Genomic DNA, 6,880 nt, shown 5'->3' on the forward strand with positions numbered 1-6,880 from the left:
AGAGGAGAGAGAGAGAGACGGTGCAGAGAGGAGAAAGAAGGTAGAGGGAAGAGAAGAGGGAGATGCAGTGTTGGAAAAGGAAGGGGAGGGAAAGAGGGGAAATTGGAAGAGATAAAGGCGAGAACGGAAAGAGGGGAAACTGAAAGGGGAGAAAGGCAACGACGAAGAAAGGAGAGAGAGAGAGAGAGAGAGAGAGAGAGAGAGAGAGAGAGAGAGAGAGAGACAAGGACAAATAGAGGAGATAGTAAAGGGGACATTGGCAAGAATTGAAAGAGATGAGAGATAAGAAAATAAATGATGAAAATGGGGAGAGAGAGATAAGGATGAGTAGAGAGGAGAGAGAGAGTAACAAGTGATGACAGTAGGGGTGGCTTAAGTGGAAGGGAGAGGGTGGAGAAGTGATCTCTCTCTCTCTCTCTCTCTCTCTCTCTCTCTCTCTCGTACAGCGCCCAAGAGAGGAGGATGATATAAGTGACTTGGTATATACACAACACTGCCGGAGACATACATACTATACACGTTGTTCTATTATATGCTCTCATAAACTAGGTAAACGAGTTCTCATTCTTTAAAGCAGGAGAGTGTGAACGCCTCCTTCCTGCTGAGAAGTAAGAATGGTCCCTCCCTGCTCAGAATTTGTTTAAGAATGGTCCCTCCCTGCTCAGAATTTGTTTAAGAATGGTCCCTCCCTGCTGAGAATTTGTTTAAGAACGCCTCCTTCCTGCTGAGAAGTAAGAATGGTCCCTCCCTGCTCAGAATTTGTTTAAGAACGTCCCCTTCCTGCTGAGAAGTAAGAATGGTCCCTCCCTGCTGAGAAATTGTTTAAGAATGGTACCTCCTTACTGAGAATTTGTTTAAGAGTGGCCCCTCCCTGCTGATAATTTGTTTAAGAATGGTACCTCCCTGCTGAGAGTTTGTTTAAGAATGGTACCTCCCTGCTGAGAAGTAAGAATGGTCCCTCCCTGCTCAGAATTTGTTTAAGAATGCCTCCTTCCTGCTGAGAAGTAAGAATGGTCCCTCCCTGCTGAGAATTTGTTTAAGAACGCTCACTCTGTATCAGAATTGACGAAAAAATGAAAACATTGAACAAAAAAGAAAAATTTCCAACCTCAGTATAGCCACGACTACCACGACGACTATGACCACGACCATGAAGATTACGACTAAAATCATGACGACTATTACTACGACGATGACGACCAGAACCACCACCACCATTACTACTACTACTGCTACTTTTTTTTGAATTGGCCTCCAGCCTCCCCCAATAGCCTTGATCAACGTTCTGAATTCTCTCCCCGTATGCCCTAATCTTGTCGTTCTCGTTCTTCCTGTATGCAGCATCGAGAGCTAGGTTACGATGACATGCGGCCATGGGATAAAAAATCCTGATGTCGAAGAAGGCTCGCTGTCCCCGCGTCCAGAATTCTCGAGCACTGAAGTCCACACGGGCGTCATTGGTGATTTGAAGTCCTATGTTGGTAATTCTCGCCGTCCAATGGAAGGAGGAGCGGTTCTACCCTGACATCATGACAGATTTCCTTCAACATATTTGCTGTGAGATCCCTTACTTCGTCATGCCTCCCTCAATAGCCACACCTTCGCCACCATTTATTTACCTTAATATTAAATATCCTAATACATAAGAAGCTATCCTATCTGTGTTAAATTAGTTGAGCCGCTGATCTATGCGGCATTCAGTGACTTTAGCCTCATAGTCAATATCTGCAGCAGTTGTCGGAGTAGGGCCAGAAGCTCTCGTTCCCCTGAGGCAGAGCAAAGCCGACCGAAGGAGAGAGAAGGACAGTCGACATCTCATCCAGGCTGTAACATAACTTCTGGGCTGCTGCTTCTGTTCGGAGATCAACTCCGCGAGTCTGGCGTAGAAACATCTTGCACCTGGGCCCATCCCACCAGAGGTTGTGAACACTAGAGGAGTGAAGCTGCCTTGATCAACATTTTGAATTCTCTCCCCATATGCCCTTCTCTTGTCGTTCTCGTTCCTCCTATGTGCAGCATCGAGAGCTAGGTTACGGTGACAAGCGGCCATGGGATCAAAAATCCTGATGTCGAAGAAAGCTCGCTGTCCCCGCGTCCAGAATCCTCGAGCACTGACGTCCACACGGGCTTCGTTAGATGTGTTTGAAGTCCTGTGTTGGAAGATCTCGCCATCCAGTGGAAGGAGGGTCGGTTCTACCATGACGTCCCGGCAGATTTCCTTCAACATATTTGCTGTAAGATCCCTTACCTCGTCATGCCTCATGCATATGAAGCCCCCCTTCTTGCAGACCATGGCGTGATCGCCATCATAGGAAGAGCCACACACGCATTGGGAGGGCAAACCATCTACTGGCCAACCGTACCTTAGAGCAATGGCATCTGTAAATTCTTGTTTGTTAAGGCTGAAACCATTTGCCCTTATCGGTAACATAGTTAACCAGTTCGAGGCGCCCACCTCCTGCGCTATAGCTACTTTTTTTGTCAAATTTTCTGGAACCTGCAGCAATAGTTGCTGCAACATGTCATTTTGGCAGTGCTGCCGATCTGTTGTAATGGACCTACGGATCTTATTTACTTCGCTGGTGTCCACTTCCCCTGTTGCATTCTGGGCTATTATGTGGTCAGTGAGGGCTGCCGTGAGCTTAAGTGAATTTTGATGTTCAGTGTCAGCAATATCCTCTGGATTAGTTAGTCCCATCCCTCCCAGTCTTGGTGGAAGTGCAAGAAGTGTTCTTTCTGCTGGGGTTAAGTCAGGGTGTTTCACTAGTTAGGGAATGAACTTGACACTGATAGCTTCTTCCAGCGGGTGGAGGAGAGGTCCGATCTCAGGGATGGTACGCATCAGGTAGTTCCAGCGATGCTTGACTCCATGGGTGAATGCTGCAAAGGCCACATGTGGCTCTGTGTTAACAATCTCAGATAGAGCTTGGATTTCGCTAACCCACTCATTCACCTTTCCCGCTACGTACTCGGTCTTGAAGTCCGTAGTGCCAATTACCGCGCCTAGATGTCTTTGGCCGTCCTTAGTTATTTTGACCTCACTTCAGCCAAAAACCTCCAATGCCCGTTCATAATGTTCTGGCTTCACGATGAGGAAAGACTTGCTGGCGTTTGGGTGATACCCTATTTGTGGACCTCGCGATGTTACCAGGTCCCACCACTTTTTGATGTCCTCCACTTTTCCTGCTCCTGTAAGGTCATCAGCATATGCCACTTGTTTGACCCCAGTTGTTTCAAATTTTATTTCTTGTTGGAGCACTGATAGGCCTATTGCATACATTGCCATTGCAACAGGGTCCCCCTGTGTTGTTCCCTCGGTCGACTGTAGGATGGTATCACCTCGTAGAGCCTTGTTATTTACTATGTAGAGGTCTGAAGGATTCCTATACGAATTTTCAACATACATCGCAAAGCTAGGACACTTGATCTTGATGTTGTGCAGTGCCGCCTTGCGGTTAAGTATGTTGAATGCGTTTGAAGCATCCACCAGGAGAACGGCCTCACAATCACGCTGCTCAAATATCAATCTCATGGCGTGAATGGCGGCCTCCCCACCAGCCTGGTGGCCAGCACACACTTGTAGGTTCCCTGCTGCTGCCCTGACATCATCCTTTACTACTACTACTACTACTACTACTACTACTACTACTACTACTACTACTACTACGACCACTACTACTACTACGAGCACTACTACTACTACCACCACCACCGCGACTACGACCCTTAATACGACAAAGAAAAACGACAATTAATTCTCTCTACGACTGGCTGGAGAAAACGAGACTCCTGGCATAATTCTGGGTAATATATATGTAAAGTTTGTGTGAAATACGGCTCTCTGTCCTCTATGTTATCCTTATTAAGATGCGAATTTAAATTGTATTATCCCATTTCGCTAAATAACTTTATTGTCAACGGCGTAGAAGGTAGAGAGGGTTGGGGGGGGTGAGCGAGAGGGATGGAAGAAGGTTGAGAGGGAGGTATAGTGAGCGGGAGGGATGGAAGAAGGTTGAGAGGGAGGTAGGGTGAGCGGGAGGGATGGAAGAAGGTTGAGAGGGAGGTATAGTGAGCGGGAGGGATGGAAGAAGGTTGAGAGGGAGGTAAGGGTGAGCGGGAGGATGGAAGAAGGTTGAGAAGGGAGGTATGATTGAGCGGGAGGGATGGAAGAAGTTGAGAGGAGGTATATGGTGAGCAGGAGGGATGGAAAAAGAAGGTTGAGAGGGAGGTAAGGGTGAGCAGGAGAGGGATGGAAGGAAAGAAGGATTGAGAGGAGTATGGTGGCAGGCAGGAGAGAGGATGGAAAAAGAAGGTTGAGAGGAGTGCTAGTGAGCAGAGGATGGAAAAAGGTTGAGAGGGAGGTAGGGGTGACAGGAAGGATGGAAAAGAAAGGTTGAGAGGAGGTATGGTGAGCGGGAGGGATGGAAGAAGGTTGAGGAAGGGAGGTATAGTGAGCAGGAGGATGGAAGAAGGTTAGCAGAGAGGAGGTAGAATTGAGCAGGAAGGGTGGAAAGGTTAAAGGAAGGAGGAGGTAGAATTGAGCAGGAGGATGGGAAGATTTGAGAGGAGGTATAGTGAGCGGGAGGGATGGAAGAGGGTTGAGAGGGAGGTAGGGTGAGCGGGAGGGATGGAAGAAGGTTGAGAGGGAGGTATGGTGAGCGGGAGGGATGGAAGAAGGTTGAGAGGGAGGTATGGTGAGCGGGAGGGATGGAAGAAGGTTGAGAGGGAGGTAGGGTGAGATGGAGCGAGGTAAAAGAGGGAGGGAGGAAGGGAGGGAACCAGAAATTATATAAGAGTACAACAGAGAAGGGGGGGAGGGAGGAAGGGAGGGAACCAAAGGCTACAGATGTTACAACCTAACCGAACCGAACCTAACCTAACCTAACCTAACCTAACCTAACCTAACCTAACCTAACTTAACTTAATTTAACCAGTCCATCTCTAATTGCTGTGTCTGTCTCTACATTCCTTAAACAAGATGCTTACAGAAACAAGATCAAAGACTGAATTTATGCGTGTGTGTGTGTGTGATCCTCAAAAAGGTGGTCCCATGGTGTAATGGTTAGCACTTTGGACTCTGAATCCAACAATCCGAGTTCGAGTCTCGGTGGGACCTTACACTTTTGTTGAGTTTTTGTGACTAAAGAAAAAACAACATAAATAGTATTGTTGATTGTTGTATATTTTAGTTATTGTGACGAAACTATTAAAACGTGTTATCATAAGTACCTAATGATTATTAACTTTGTACCAGTAATATAACCAACTAAGAGTTAAATAATATAGAAAACTTATCGAAAAATTATATTATCAGATCGTAAACACACCCACTCGTTCATCAACTCTGCAGTGAGGCTATCTTTACACGCTTTAAGGGAGAAGTACAATGGAACGAGGGGAAAAAGTATTTATATATATGCGTATTTCTTTAGCACTCAGGCGAACGTTTCCACCAAGTTATAAGGAAAGTAATTTAGAGATTTTTGTAGGCGGACGGGATGAAAGAGTTGGGGGGAAGATGTATGTATGTATGTATGTATGTATGTATGTATGTATGTATGTATGTATGTAAGTAAGTTACTGTTGCTGAGTTTTACGTGTAAATTCTCTGGGATATTTCTCTTAACTCGACGCTGATCTGTGTGTGTGTGTGTGTGTGTGTGTGTGTGTGTGTGTGTGTGTGTGTGTGTTTTACTGAGTCTGCAACGTAACATAGTATATCTCTCATCTATCTATCTATCTATCTATCTATCTATCTATCTATCTATCTATCTATCTCAGGGTAACACAGTGACAATGTTTGCAGGGTTCCGTATATGACCTGAGGGAAGTAGGTAGCAATTTCCTAGCTTTTTCGTCTACGGTAGAAGGTAAAATTCCTCCCCACCCTCCCACCTCTTAGATGTAGTGTGTCCTAAAGGCAATTAAAGAGGGAGACTTGGGAAAAAACTAAGAGAAACAAACATTACCTCACACACACACACACACACAGAAAAAAAAATGTATATGGGGTTTTATTTTGACCTTATAAATTAACAGGAATTTTTTTCTCGGCAATATCCTTCGAGATATGTGTTTTATAGAGCTCTCTCTCTCTCTCTCTCTCTCTCTCTCTCTCTCTCTCTCTCTCTCTCTCTCCTTGTGAACACTGGTGTATGTTAGTTTGTGTGTACTGTATGTCTGTGATGGTAATCGTGTTGTCATCTTGTTCTCGTCTGACCTTTAATCTCTGAAGAACCGGAGGAGGACAAAGAAAATGAGAAAGAACTTCAGTTAGAATTCTAAAACGGTGCGACCTTACCCCCGCCCTTTCCCCCCCCATGTGTGTGTGTGTGTGTGTGTACATGCGTGTGTATGTGAACCTATCCTTGTTTAAAAACCCCACAACCCCCATCCCGTCAGGAGAACCCAGGGCGGGGCGGGGCGGGGCGGGGCGGGGCGGGTTGCCAGGTATGCTGAGACCCGTAGGTGTCTTAGGAATCCGCCAACACTGGGTTCTCGGGACGTCCTGGGTCGCGGTAATGAAATACTAGGGTCGGGCGGCCACCTGAATTTTTAGAGCTTGGGGGGTATTGGTCTGCCGGTATTGAGAGAGGCAGTGAGGAAGAAAGCAGAAGAGAGAGAGAGAGAGAGAGAGAGAGAGAGAGAGAGAGAGAGACAGGTGTACTTGACATAAGTAACATTGCAATTGTTTATGTTTTCATTCTGTTATTTCATTCTGCTTACCTCATGTGGCTTTTTTCTATCTATCTATCTATCTATCTATCTATCTATCTATCTATCTATCTATCTATCTATCTATCCCAACGAGGCCCCATACTACCACCTTCCTAAACCTTTATAACTGGCGATCTCTCTCTCCTTCGTTTTGCTATTCTCG

General features: G+C 45.9%; 1 non-coding gene across 1 annotated transcript; it reads left to right on the forward strand.

Moving 5' to 3' along the window:
• Positions 1–5,044: 5,044 nt before the first annotated feature.
• Trnaq-cug lies at positions 5,045–5,116 on the forward strand. Its single transcript has one exon. It is a non-coding gene; the product is annotated as a tRNA-Gln (tRNA).
• Positions 5,117–6,880: the final 1,764 nt, after the last annotated feature.

The sequence above is a fragment of the Homarus americanus genome, unplaced genomic scaffold (assembly GCF_018991925.1).
Source record: "Homarus americanus isolate GMGI-L3 unplaced genomic scaffold, GMGI_Hamer_2.0 scaffold40157, whole genome shotgun sequence".
Lineage (NCBI taxonomy): Eukaryota > Metazoa > Arthropoda > Malacostraca > Decapoda > Nephropidae > Homarus > Homarus americanus.